The sequence below is a fragment of the Hemicordylus capensis genome, chromosome 3 (genome assembly GCF_027244095.1).
Source record: "Hemicordylus capensis ecotype Gifberg chromosome 3, rHemCap1.1.pri, whole genome shotgun sequence".
NCBI lineage: Eukaryota > Metazoa > Chordata > Lepidosauria > Squamata > Cordylidae > Hemicordylus > Hemicordylus capensis.
Window position 1 is genome coordinate 347,898,762 of NC_069659.1, and position 13,717 is coordinate 347,912,478.

The 13,717-nt window shown below is 46.1% G+C and overlaps 2 long non-coding RNA genes across 2 annotated transcripts; one reads left to right on the top strand and one right to left on the bottom strand.

Annotated features, from left to right (window-relative positions):
* Positions 1-515: 515 nt before the first annotated feature.
* LOC128351155 (uncharacterized) lies at positions 516-8,783 on the bottom strand. The gene is made up of 3 exons (XR_008319612.1): positions 8,699-8,783; positions 6,687-6,842; positions 516-890 (listed from the first exon to the last, which is right to left on the bottom strand). It is a non-coding gene; the product is annotated as an uncharacterized LOC128351155 (long non-coding RNA).
* Positions 8,784-8,900: 117 nt separating this feature from the next.
* On the top strand, positions 8,901-10,930 carry LOC128351154 (uncharacterized). The gene is made up of 3 exons (XR_008319611.1): positions 8,901-9,047; positions 9,981-10,027; positions 10,174-10,930. It is a non-coding gene; the product is annotated as an uncharacterized LOC128351154 (long non-coding RNA).
* The last annotated feature ends 2,787 nt before the right edge of the window (positions 10,931-13,717 follow it).

The window sequence follows — 13,717 nt, forward strand, 5'->3', positions numbered from 1 at the left end:
GTTAGGAGAGCCTAGCCTGATTTTTGTTGATTGTGTAAACCACCGGGCTCGCAGGCAAGCCGCTTACGAGCGGGTAACCTGCTCAAGTAGCCCTCCCTAAAGCCCGGATTTGCAGAGCAAGCGCCCCGCAAACCTGGGCTTTCTGATCTTGAGCAGCCGCGGTGTGGCTCCATGCTGCTGCTACTTATGAGGAGACCCTGGAGGGGAGGCGAAAAGCTGCCTCCCAGCTCTGGGGGGTCTCGCCAGCATGCCCTGCGTGCTTGCACAGGGCATGCTGGAGCTTGCGGGGGCTGTCACAGAGCCATCACGGAGCCGTCAATCTTGTGGGCGGCCGATCTGGGCTTCCTCCCCGCTCACTGCCCCCAAACCGGGTCTCACTGATCATGAGATCCGGTCCAAAGAATGGTCAAGGCAACCCGGTTTCCCACACTTGCACTTTTTACAAAGAATTTGCTGGGCATGTGCTTGTGTGAATGACATTGCAAAAGAGTTTATTGCTGGTCGTTTGATGATCACATCGTCATCGTCGTCATCATCATCATCATCACCCAGTATGCCAGGCTCTTCCATCCAGTCATGCAGTTTCCACAGAAGGTGCTTGGCATAGAGCTTGCTCACAACACTTAACAAGGATATAGGGCGATATTAGATGGAACTTTCTTCTCCCCCTTCTTGAAAATGGGTACAACAATTGCAGTGCCCCAGTCATGAGTTATATGGCCAGTAGAGTTTATAAAAGTAAAAAGAGCAGCAAGAACCGGTGCCCACCAGTCTACATTAGATTTAATAATTTCTTCTTCTTCTTCTTCTTCTTCTTCTTCTTCTTCTTCTTCTTCTTCTTCTTCTTCTTCTTCTTCTTCTTCTTCTTCTACCGCCTCACTCAGATGGCTCTAGAGAAGTTCACAAATATAAAAACAGATAAAAACACATTACAAACTCATTAAAACAAATAATATTAAAACCAGTTTAATAATAATACATGTTTATCCAGAAGCAAGTCCCCTTGTGTTCAATGGTGTTTACTCTCAGGTAAGCATGTCTCAGATTGCACTCCTCATAGGTTAATGGCATGGAAAACAATCAGCATCTCTATTAAACAGATACAGATTAGCCTTTAATTAGGGACCACAGTGCAGTCCAGCAGCACTGTGAGCAGGTTCAGACCTCATGCAAAAACTCAGTTGAAACTGAGTTCCATATGATGTCCCAAGGGTACACATTCCATCTTCCTATTCCCCACACTCCTGTCCCCTTCCTATCTAGGTTAGTCTAAGCTAAGATTGGTTGTGACGTCTGACGCAACCAATCTCAGTTTATTCTAACTTACTTGCTGCTGATAACCCAAGATATGAAACTCACTTCAATCCACAGGTTCAGATCTCAGGTTCTCTGAAGCAAGTAGGTCAGAAGAAGCTGAGATTGATGGGTTTGGAGGTAACAATTCATGTTGGCTTGTCCTAGCCTACAAAGGAAATAAACACTCACACAGGGATGGGAGCACACGCTACCAAGGCTGGGAGAGATCACACAAAGGACAGCTTCAACTGAGGTTCCATGTGAGGTCTGGACCCTAACCCTGTGCCCAGTAAAAGAATGGAGAGAGACAAGGCTCCTCTCCCAAGACAGTCTCGTGGACCACATCTGACATCTTCTCTATCCCCTTCCTTGCCCAAATATAGATATACATCACAAACCAGGCATGCAACATATATAGACATGTGGTGCCTTGAGGGCTTCATTTTTGTGTCATGGTTATAGCTACTGAAGAACAAGACTTTTAAAGACAGAGGAGGTGTAGTGAATTAAAGCCTTTGTCTCAGAGCAAGCTCACGTGAGGGAAAGAAATGGTGAATCATCCCTGCTGAGCTGCCTGGCTAGGCTTCTCCTAAAACTACTCTGTATTATCAGTAGGTTCAAAATGCTGCCGCTGCCACCCCCGTTTGTCTACAGAAACTCTCTGGGCTTGAGGTGGGATAACCCAGGTGGGAGGGGTGGAACTCTCTTAATTTGGCTCTTGGACAAGTACAAAAATCTTTAATGTGCAAGCCTACATGTGGTGAGAAAACTGATAGCTGCTAAATATTTGAAGATGTGTCTGCACCAGAGAAATCCTCCTTCATCCACACACCCCTTTTCCTGAGTTAAAAACCAACTCAGAGAGGCTTGTAAAAAAGGAAAAAAACAGTCTTATTCAGTTACTACATATGGCTTCCGTCTGAGGCTTTCTCCACTTTTAGATACAGTTAAGAAAATAGGTTGTCTTAGGCACACTTGAATGTTCATAGAGTTTTTTACAATGCCCTAGGTGGGTTGGGCTTAGGCTAGTGTTTCTTATTTTAATTACGTTGCAAGTAAACAATACTAGAACAGTATCAGGGATATACAAAGCACACACACAAGGAAATATGTTTCTAATGCAAAGTCTGACTAAACAAACTTTTCGCTAAATTAATCTTCCTGAAGCCAAAGCACAGGCTTCCTTTCCTTGAACTCACTAAACTCCTGTTGAGAATCAAGCCCCTACAGTTCTATCTTCCAAGTGCTGCAGTCATCCTGTTGCAGCAAACTCCATTGTCACATGTCCCCTTGCTCCCCCAGCACAGAACTTCCTTTCCTGTTTCCTGAATTGCTAGTAACAGCTCTCTAGGTTCCTCCCCCGCCCCGTGAACTGTTTGGGTGATCTCTGTAGGTCACCAGCCTGTCAGTCAAGACAAGGATTCACTTCCACTTAACTCTTTAGAGGGAGGGAAGCCTGGTCACTACAGAAGGGATGGAGTTCTCTCTGAACCTCACACAGTTTTGTTTTATTTTCATTCCACGCTCTGCTGTTAAAACCGCCAAGTTGTGTTTTTTTTAATGCCACCAAAAATATCCATATTTAAATACAGATTCCCCACCACCACAAGTACTTCCATGTATTTCCTGCTTAAGCATCTGGTGTGATAATGAGGCTATTCTCATGCGTGGCTAAAAATCGGGCTCGGGAAGCCCAGCCCGATTTGAGCTGTTTGTGTGAACCAATGGGAGCTATGCAGCTCCCGGCGGCAGCTCAGCAGCAAACCCTCCTGGGTAGCCCGCCTCTTTACCTGGGTTTCGGGTGTGAGGGTGCCCAAAAGGTGGGTTAAGCATGTGTCATTGCAGTGCGGCTTCACGCCGCACTGACTCACAAGTAACACCCTAACTGGAAGGCAATAGCAAGCCTCCAGATGTCAGGAGACTCCCCAGAAGGCACAGTGCACTTGACCAGTGCTTTCAGAGACTTCCAGGGGGCAGGAAGCCCCCAAATCCTGCTGCTCACACCAGCTCCATGATTGAGCCAGTAATTATCTGGGCGGCCAATCCGGCCACCCAGGGACAACTGAGTGATCATCTGCGGGAAGAGCGGGTCAAACCCACTCTCCCCACACACACCCCTTTAGGCTCTTCATACTGCTCGTGTGGAGAGCTTCAATATACTGCAAGCAGACATTTAAGAATGTTTTTCCCCCTGCAAACATGCAGAATGCACAGAATCTGTACAAGTGTCCGGATCTTATACAATCCAGTTTAGTGGGGAGTGGCAGGTGTTGAGAACTATGCATTCCATCACAAATATGAGCAAGAGAGGAATTTGGTAACATCTCAACAGAGCATTGCACCCCACCCTCTTTTGTATTTAGCTTCCAAGCGGTTATGTGCCAGAGGAAGTTTTTCTGGCCTTTGCATTCTGTCATGCATGTTTGATACCCTTACAGCTACAGAACAGCCCTTTGCAAGGTAAGTTTCCAAGCGTTCTCATAGTGTGAATACAGGCTACACCTAGGTTGAACACAGTTTTTGCTTGTGTGAATGGTCGCAGAGAAAGACAGAGGCTCACATACCACCCAGTGGGCAGGTTCCATATTGCCCAAGTTGTTGCAAGCATTAAAAAAAAAACAACCCAAAAACCCCATGGAGCAGTACAAAAGAGCACTTGCACAAATGCCAAAAAAATTGTGAGCATGCAATTGCACAACACTCTGGCCATAAGAACATAGGAAGCTGCCTTATACTGAGTCAGGCTCATCAAGCTCAGTATTGTCTACACTGACTGGCAGCAGTTTCAGAAGTTCGCTGACTCTTCAAGTTTCAGGCAGCAGTCTTTCTCAGCCCTACCTGCAGATGCTGCCAGGGATTGAACCTGTGACCTTCTGCATGCAAAGCAGATGCTCTTCCACTGAGCAACAGCCCCATCCCCCAAAAAGAAAAGTAGGAATCTGCCTTATACGGAATGAGACCATTGGTCCATCCAGCTCCAGGGGTGTATCTAGGGTGGGGCAGGCAGGGCACATGCCCCAGGTGCCACTTGAAGGGGGCACCATTCTTAAAAATTAAAAAAAATTAAAAATGGCTGCCCAAAACAAAACGGACACCGTGCATGCTCACATGGCCTCTGTGAGGCCCTAGGCCATGCCAGGCCTCACAGAGGACATTTGAGCATGTGTGGTGGCCATTTTGTTTTCAGCTGCCATTTTTTAAAAAAAAAAAAATTAAAAAACGGCCACCACACATGCTCAAATGGTCCCTGTGAGGCATAAGAGGCCAGCGGGGGGAGGAGGAACCTTTGCAGACCCCCTGCACATGGCCTTTAGGAATCCCCCCCAAGGGGCTACAGGTAATGTGTGTATATATATATATATATATATATATATATATATATATATATATATATATCTGTACACATATTCAATTTGGCACTATGTACAGAGAATCAGGGCTTGTGAATACTGAGCTGAAGCTTGTGAGCTAGGATTGTATTCATTTCCTCTTACTTTGCTTCTTGTGATAAGTGAGTTAAATGTGATGTCTTAATAATATGGCTATTAAGGGTGAGTTTGTCTTTGAATCAGTGTGAAATCCTTAGTATTAAGGCCCACTGGGAGTTTCTTGCTCTCTTTCTCTCATTTTAACTGTCTTCCTGAAATACTAGAATCTATTCCAAGCAGTGACACAGTTGACTCTGCATATCCTTTCATTATTTTCAGAGTATCTGGGAAAAGTCAAATTCTCCATTGATTTTTAAAACTTATGTAATGGTGATGCTACAATGCATAGTAGAGAATTAGACAGGCACTTCTGTTTAGTTTTCCAAGTACACCTCCACATAGTATTTGGGTATTTCATGACCCCCAGCATACTGAAATTTGCAGTTTTCCAGCATTTTTTGGTCTGGCTAAGTCCACTGCTAAATAGTTTTTGAAATATTAAAAGATTAACAAGCTTGACTTGCATTTTTCAGCTGACATTAAGGTAAAGTTATCTGAAAGGAGGGTGTCAGATGCTTGGACAGGGGGGCGCAATTCCAGTGCTTGCCCAAGGCGCCATTTTCCCTAGATACGCCTCTGTCCAGCTCAGTATTCCCTGCCACAATGGCTGAAGCCACTGACTGGCTGTGGCTCTCCAAGGCTCTAGGTGGAGGTTTCCCCAGGCCTGCCTGGAGATGCCAGGGACTGAACCTGCTTCCTTCTTCACGGAAAAGGTCCATTGCATTGGAAAAGGTGCAGAAGAGGGCAACCAAGATGATCGGGGCCTAGAGCACCTTTCTTATGAGGCAAGGATACAATACCTTCGGCTATTTAGTTTAGAAAAAAGACAAATGCGGGGAGACATGATAGAGGTCTATAAAATCATGCATGGAGTCAACAAAGTGGATAGAGAGAAATTCTTCTCCCTAGAACCAGGGGTCATCTCATGAAATTAATTGCCGGGAAATCTAGGACCAACGGAAGTCCTTTTTCACACAACGCATTATCCACTTGTGGAATTCTTTGCCACAAGATGTGGTGACAGCCAACAACCCGGATGGCTTGAAGAGGGGTTTGGAAAACTTCATGGAGGAGAGGTCTATGATTGGCTACTAGTCAGAGGGCTACAGGCCACCTCCAGCCTCAAAGGCAGGATGCCTCTGAGTCCCAGTTGCAGGGGAGTAACAGCAACTGGGAGGGCATGCTCTCAACTCCTGTCTGTGGCTTTCAGCAGCATCTGGTGGGCCACTGTGTGAAATGGGATGAAGGACTATATGGGCCTCCTTAGGCCTGACCCAGCAGGGCTGTTCTTATGTTCTTATGTTCAAAGCAGATGCTTTACCATAGAGCTACTGGCAATAATGGCCATAATACTGCACAACTTCATTTGGGCATTTTTTATTTTATTTTATTTTAATTTTTTTGCATTTGTGCAAGAGCACTCTTGCACAACTCCATCATATTTGACAACAGCATGCATGATGTACAAGCCGCCCACGGGACACTGTGTTGTATGTGGGCTACTGACGGAGAGAGGCATCGCATGCAAGCCTCACAAGCCTGCCGCCACATCAAAATGAACTTGATGCTGCATTGTACATAGAGTGACTGTCAAAAAAAAAAAGGCAGCTGAGTGTCTAGCTCCTTGACTTCCCCTGTGTAATGCAAAGGAAAATTTAACCATGCCGTGATGTCACAGTGCTCTACATTTCCATGCCTCCTGCACAGGTCTGGCACCAGCAGCACAGGAGAGCTGGCAGCACCCTCCTACTGCCCCCCCCCCACTGCTTCATGGCCCACCTTTGCAGCTCCTGCTGCTTTTGTGCACCCCCCCCCTCCCACTGCTGCTGTCTACCTCTGGGAGAGGGACCAATGTCCCCTGCATTGACAGGGGGCATGGCTGGCGTTGGGGCATGCACACACCTCTGGCCCTCTTCCCGTTGGCGAGCAATTCCTTCACCATCTGGGTGCTTTCCCCCCTTCTCCCTCACTCTGACAGGTACAAGAAACAGGGCCTTCTTGGTGGTGGCTGCCCTGTTGAAGATCAGCTGGGCTGCTTCTTTCCTTGTTTCTGGATCTCTGTGGAAGATATTCTTATTTCAACAGGCTTTTAAGGCTGAGTTTTATTCTACAAATCTTTGAGGCTGATGCTGCTTTTAATTTGTGTTTGTAGATGCTGCTTTTATGACCTGCTGTTTTGAAATTTTATTGCTGCTATTTTTGTTATTTTATATATTGCTTTTAAATATAAACAACAGCAGCAACCCATCAAGCAGGGCTTCAGGACCCATGATAAATGTTCAAAGACCAATATCCGTCTGCGAGAGGCAAGGGAAAAGAAAGATTCCAGGAAGCTGCCTTATACTGAGTCAGACCCTTGGTCCATCTAGCCCAGTAATGTCTACACTGACTGGCAGTGGCTCTCCAAGGTTTCAGGCAGGAGTCTCTCCCAGCTCTATCTGGAGATGCCGCCAGATATTGAACCTGGGGCCTTCTGCACCAGTTGGAGTGAAGACTCCTAATCACCAAAAGCATATCATAATATTCTTTCTATCTATCTATCTATCTATCTATCTATCTATCTATCTATCTATCTATCTATCAGATTTGTATGCCACCCCAAACTTCTCTGGGCGGCTTAGAACAACATAAAAGCAAGGCAAAACATAAAAGTAAAAACCTTAAAACAATTTAAAACCACAATTAACAAGCTTGGGTGAAAAGGTAAGTCTTGAATGACTTTGTAAAAGTTATCAGAGATGGGCAGGCTCTCATCTCAGCAGGGGGTGCATTCCAGAGGGTTGGGGCAGCAACAGAGAAGGCCCATCAGCAACAGACATCCACTTGCCCATGCTGGTGTGTTTTTGAGGATATTTAATTATCTAAACATAACTCTTAAGGGCTGGACACATTGGCGTAAGAAGCTCTGAAAGAGCCTGTGTGCGGGAATTGAACATGTGCTCCATCAGGTAATTTCCCCATAGGGGTCAATGGGAAAATAAATTTTAGAAAGATTCATAACTCTGAGAATTATCAGCACTGTCCAAACTAGCACTCCAAGAATAGGACATGGGACTGGTAACACACATATCTGTTTGTAGCGTATATTAGCGATATGCATGAACTGCTTTGGCGTTCTATTTCTAGAACGCTGAACCAGTTTGTAAACTGGCATTTGAACCAGTTTGAATGTGGGGGTGGGGGCTCCTTTAAGGCACAGGGAGGATGTCCTTACCTCCACTGCCATGCTGCCCCCTTTGGCCCTGCTTCAAAAGCTGCTGGAGTGGGCTGGCTCTATACCTTCTTGCCGCCTCTGCCAGCATAATTCCGGAAGTGGCCCAAGTGCGTGCGTGTGTGGCATGCACTTGCGCACAGGCCACTTCTGGCATTACGCTGGCCGGGGTGGCAAGAGGGTACACAGCCACCCCGCGCCAGCTGTTTTTGAAGCCGCGCCAGAGGGGGAAGCGCAGTGGGGGATGTAATTATTGGGGTTTGTGGTTATTTAGCAAAGCACCAAGGAAGCGACCACTCCAGTTACAGAGTGCAGAGTAGAGTTGTTATTAAGGAACACCCATGGAGATCACTGTAGAGTCTGAACGAAACGGATTTATTGGTGAAGTACATTTGAGATAGGAAAGACCTATCCTATCGGTTGGCTACATCATGAATAAGTAGGGAGAAAGAGAGATGTTTCCACCTTCTCCCTAGGAGGAAAGGAAGAGGACTGACTCACTACAGGAAGTACCTGAGAAGGAGTCAAGGCAGGGGTCATAGAGCAGAGACAAGCAGGGACAGGTAAGGAGACCCTCACTAGCTACCTCTGCTCCCAATGCCCCTAGTGGTCATTAGGATAGTTGGTGCAAAAGGTCGATGCACTGGAACTCCATATCTAACAGTAATTACACCCTCCCCACACCTTAAAGGAGCCCCCTCACCTCCCGGGTGTGCACAGAACTGGTTCCGTGCACACCCCTAGTGTAGATAGGTGCCCAGCAGCTACATCTCCCTGCAGTGCTGAAGGATGACACTTTGCCCCCACTTCTACAGGTAGCAATTATGACATCACCTGAGGTTTCTCTGCTATGATGCACTCATTGTCTCCTTGGTGATGGCTAAAGTTCCATCACCAAGCTTTAGCCTTTAGGGTGTGGAGGATGCAAGAGAAGAAGCAGCATCTCCAGGGGCACCTCGGTTCTCCTTTTCCTATCCCCATAATCGATGAGATAACCATGGTAAAGCAGTTGTGCTCCCTTTAAGTACAGAGACGAGTGGTTAGGCTGCCAGGTAAGAAGTATTATACAGGCACAGTCATCTCATAGTTAAGATATGAGCGTTTTTCACCATTCTGCCATTATAAGCCCTGAACTTATAGAGTCAAAGGTATCCACCCAATCCCTCTAAAATCATGCACACATCAACTAGGGTGCAAGAGAAACATCCCCTCCACATTTAGTGCAAATCCATGGCAAAATGGCTGAGATAAAGCAGTTTAAGTTTTTAAGTCCTAAAGAAGAGGTTTCAAAGTTTTGGCAACCTTTTTTCACCACACATAATGCATATTTTTAAAAGTTTGATGTCTTTTTAGCGTTCCCCAAAAATTCAGGTCCATAAGGCACTGATGCCTTTTGCTAGTCTGAAAAACATCAATCTAGTGATTCTTGAGTAATTACTGTTCAAAATCCCCATAATAACAGGAAAAATAACTATGGGAAAGTTAGCTAAGGGCATAACTGAGTCTGCCACTGAGATGCAAGGTAAGGAACATAATTTGTTACACTGTTTCAGAAAAAGGCAAGCAAAAAACTTTGGGTATTAACATCACCAATAAAGAGTGAGGTCCTTCACACAATCAAAAACTGTGTTCTACCAGAGTTTGAGAGCTGTGTGTACTCCCAATTTTCAGTTGAGTGGAAGCAAGGTAAAAGGGAAAACCTGGGTAGAAGTGATTGTGTGGAAGCAAGGTAGGAGGAAAAGCTACCCAGGTTTTCCTCCCACCTTGCTTCCACACAATGGTGTTTGAATGACCTCAGTAAGTGCTTTACTGCTAAAGAAAGCAACCATTTGGTTTCTTTCCTAGAGAATCAGAGGCAACACCACCACAATGTGGTTTATTAGCAGGAAATGGCTTGGCTTGAAATGCATGCTTTTCAACCAGTTTAAGAAAGCACGGAACTCATAATAAAAAGTCCAATGATACATATTATTGCGCTGTTTCAGGAAGAAGGAAATGCAAAAGATCATAGGTGGTCACAATCAACATGGAGGTAAGCCCCGAAGAGATAAGTCCTTTCTTCCCAAAGAAAATGGCTACTTGGTTTCTTTTCTGGCCCACTGGCCTTTTCAAATCAATTACGCGAGACATCTGTCATAGTTAAATGTTGATCTGACCATTTTGATTACTGTTTTGCAGATTGAAAGATAATTTTCCAATTCACAACAAACTGCTCTCTATGGCCACATTCACACGTAATGCCAAACCACGTTAAACATGGCCGAGGTTGGAACTCCAGTATGCACAGACGCACGAAACCATGGTTGTGGGCCGAAAGCGAACTCCAGTTTGCCTTGCCACACTACAAATTGAACCTTCGTTTATCTCTAACGTTTGCTGCCAAGTCCTGAGGCTTTGTCACCGAAGTGTTACATTCGCTTTCTGGTGCAGCTATAACTGGTTTCGCACTGATTTTCAGACCTCAGTCATAGAGGCAGTGGCACTGACCCACCCGAGGACATGGCTGCTCCAAGCCTTTGGCACTTCTCGCTGACAGCCTCTTGAAGAACCAGCCCTGCCCCTCTTGTCAGCTATGCATCTATGGAGCTGCCAGGCTACAGGGGCGCCGCCATGCCCCATCCTGGACTTATCAGCCTGTCAAGCTGCACAGTCACTCAGGGGAATCCACTCTTCCCACTCTGTCTCTGACAGTATTTACCAACAGGAAATGGCTTGGCTCGAAAAGCATAAAGCAATTCATTTATTTGCTTTAAATAAAGCTTAAATGATCAACAAACTTTGAAAAAGCAACAAACTCATAACAAAATGCCTGGTGTGAGGTAAGGAATATCAAAAATATTGTTTTGCTTCAGGACATGTGAAACATCACTAACATGGAAATAAACCCTTACGAGGGAAGTCATTTATTGCTAATGGAAGTGGATTTTTCATTCCATTTTAGTCCACTGGCCTTTTTAGACCCATTACTGAAGTCTAAGTGTGTGGACATTCAAGGATATTGGTTGATTTTTAATGATTTTTTTTAAGTTTCTAAAGCTGTTTAAAAGTGTCATAACTGCTTTGTTTCATTGCAGAAAGATACAAAACGTTTTGGAATTGAATCTCCCACCCTGTTGTCCATCGTTCAAGCCTCATTTACAGGATACTGTTCCTTGCCATCATATAAAAAGAGTACTACCCCCCCGACACACACACATCTTTTGCTTCCTATATTATAACTCCAGAATGATTGGACAGAAAGTTCTCAAAATTCACATGGAAGTAGTATATGATGTTAGCATTCATTGTGTTGATGTTCAAGGAGATCAGCCCACCTGTTGATTTTTAACATAAATTCATTGAACATCAACAAGTGGACTGATCTCCTTGAACGTCCACACATTTAATCACATAGGAATATCATGGAAATGTTTACAGCTTTCTGCTCTGCCCAGCCATTCGGGAGTTATCAATATTTTTGAGTTTCCCATTGATCTCCCATTCTTATGGAGAAATTATTATTTTATTTTATTTTTGAAATTCAGGTGAAGCGCCTCCTAGTGGCAGCCCATGTTAATTGCACACATTTGTTCAATTGTAGATCCATCCCCGGCAGAACAAAACGTTAAGAAATATTGTGCAGTGTGGCCTTTTTGGGAAGGGACTGTTGCTCAGTGGTAAAGCATCCGTTTTGCATGCAGAAGGTCCTCAGTTCAGGTCCTGACATCTCCAGGAAGGGCTAGGAAAGACCCTTCTCTGTCTGAAATCCTGGAGAGCTGCTGCCAGTCAGAGGAGACAATACTGAGCTAGATGGACCAATTATCTGACCAGGGATGTCCCAAAGTATTGTGGCACCTGAGGCTGTGCGTCCAGTGCTGCCTTGCCCCATACTTCTGATAGGGGCCAACCCCCTTTCAAAATTGACCCTAGCAAGCTTTGAAAGTGGCACAGTGGGGAGAGGAGGGAAGGTTATCAACAGCCTCTTCTGGCATTTCTTGTGAGCTTTGCAAGGAGTGGGAGGAGAGCATAGGAACATAGGAAGCTGCCATATACTGAGTCAGACCATTGGTCTATCTAGCTCAGTATTGTCTTCACAGACTGGCAGCAGCTTCTCCAAGGTTGCAGGCAGGAGCCTCTCTCAACCCTATCTTGGAGAAGCCAGGGAGGGAACTTGGAACCTTCTGCTCTTCACAGAGCAGCTCCATCCCCTGAGGGGAATCTCTTACAGTGCTCACACTTCTAGTCTCCCTTTCATATGCAACCAGGGCAGACCCTGCTTAGCTAAGGGGACAAGTCATGCTTGCTACCACAAGACCAGGGCAGTCTTCTCTCTTCTCTGTGCCTTCCTTGCAAAGTTCACAAGGGTCAGATGGGTCCCAAAGAGCAGCTCCGATGGTGGCAGCAGGGGGCATCTTTCTACCCTGCTGGCTCCCACATGATCCACTGCCTGAGGTGACTGCCTCACCTTCTGCCATGAAAGGATCTTCTTGGGGTCCGACATAGTATAAAGCACCTTCGCAAACACTACAGCCATCCATGTGCGTGCATGAGGAAGGAAGTCACATTTCAAAAACTCCACGTACTTAAGACAATGAGCAATTCTCCCTGGGAAATGACATCTCCGCAATACATTCCTCTTCCCACCTGACTTATCTGTGGGACCCTGCTTGAAAATCTCTTGTCTCCCAACCAGAATCTTGCACTGTGGTCTGGGGCAGCCTCTGCTGTCGTCAGCATGTGACTTTCCCTTTCTTCTTTGCCTGCAAAGGCTCATGGGAAGAGCAGAGCGGCGCTGGGTTGCAGCAGGGAGCCAGAGCAAAGGGAGGCCAGGGTTTGTTCCGGATTAGCTTCTCTTCTGATTTCGACTAGGTGTCGGTAATTTAATCAAATCTTGTGGAGAGAAGGAATGTGGGCCCTTTCATGCGGAAATCCCTCCCCGGCTGCCAGCAGCTCCTCCTGGGCCTCAGTCTTGGGCTCCGCCAGCTTGAAAACACTCCACCATGGGTGCACCTGTCTGTAGCAGCCGTCACGGAGGCCTTTTCCCTGTCAGGCCTGCCAAGTAGGCTGGACCAAAGTGGAAGAGAAAAGAGATTCTTTTTCTGTCTGTCTGTCTCTCTGTCGCTCGCTCCTTCCCTCCCTCTCTCTCTCTCTCTGGCCCCTTCCACTTTCTTGGCACTTACACAACATTTAATGGAAAAAGTCTTCTTGCGGCTTTAATTAAAGTGATTCCAGAATGCGAGGAATGTAGCATTGTATTTCTGCTTACTTCAAGACATGTTCCCTGGAACCTCCCCCTCCGGCTGGGAAGAATCAATCCCGAAGAGTCTTACAGATGAAAGAGACTCTGGAAGCCATGTCAGCTGACCTGCCGTCCCAAGGGCTGTTTGGTTTGAAGGGGCCGGACAGTGCGCCCTCTACCCCCAAGGGGCTACATTTCAAGAGCTTCAGATGCCCCCTGCGAAAGCTAACGAAAGCCCTCTTCAGATACAATTGTCCTTACATTCACTGAAGACATGAGGGGCATGCTCCCTGAATCAGTGCATCTGCTGCCAATGCCAGCTCCAGTTTCAAATCCCCTGGAGGCTTTATACACGGGGCGTCTGCCTCGAATCGCCTTCGGGAGAGAGCGTGTGCATTCACACACCAGCTAAACTTACCCTGAACTCCCGACAAGATCCTTGGACCCACTCCACACAGGTCGGGCTTTGCAATGCTAATTCTAGCTTATCTCGAGGTATTTCTG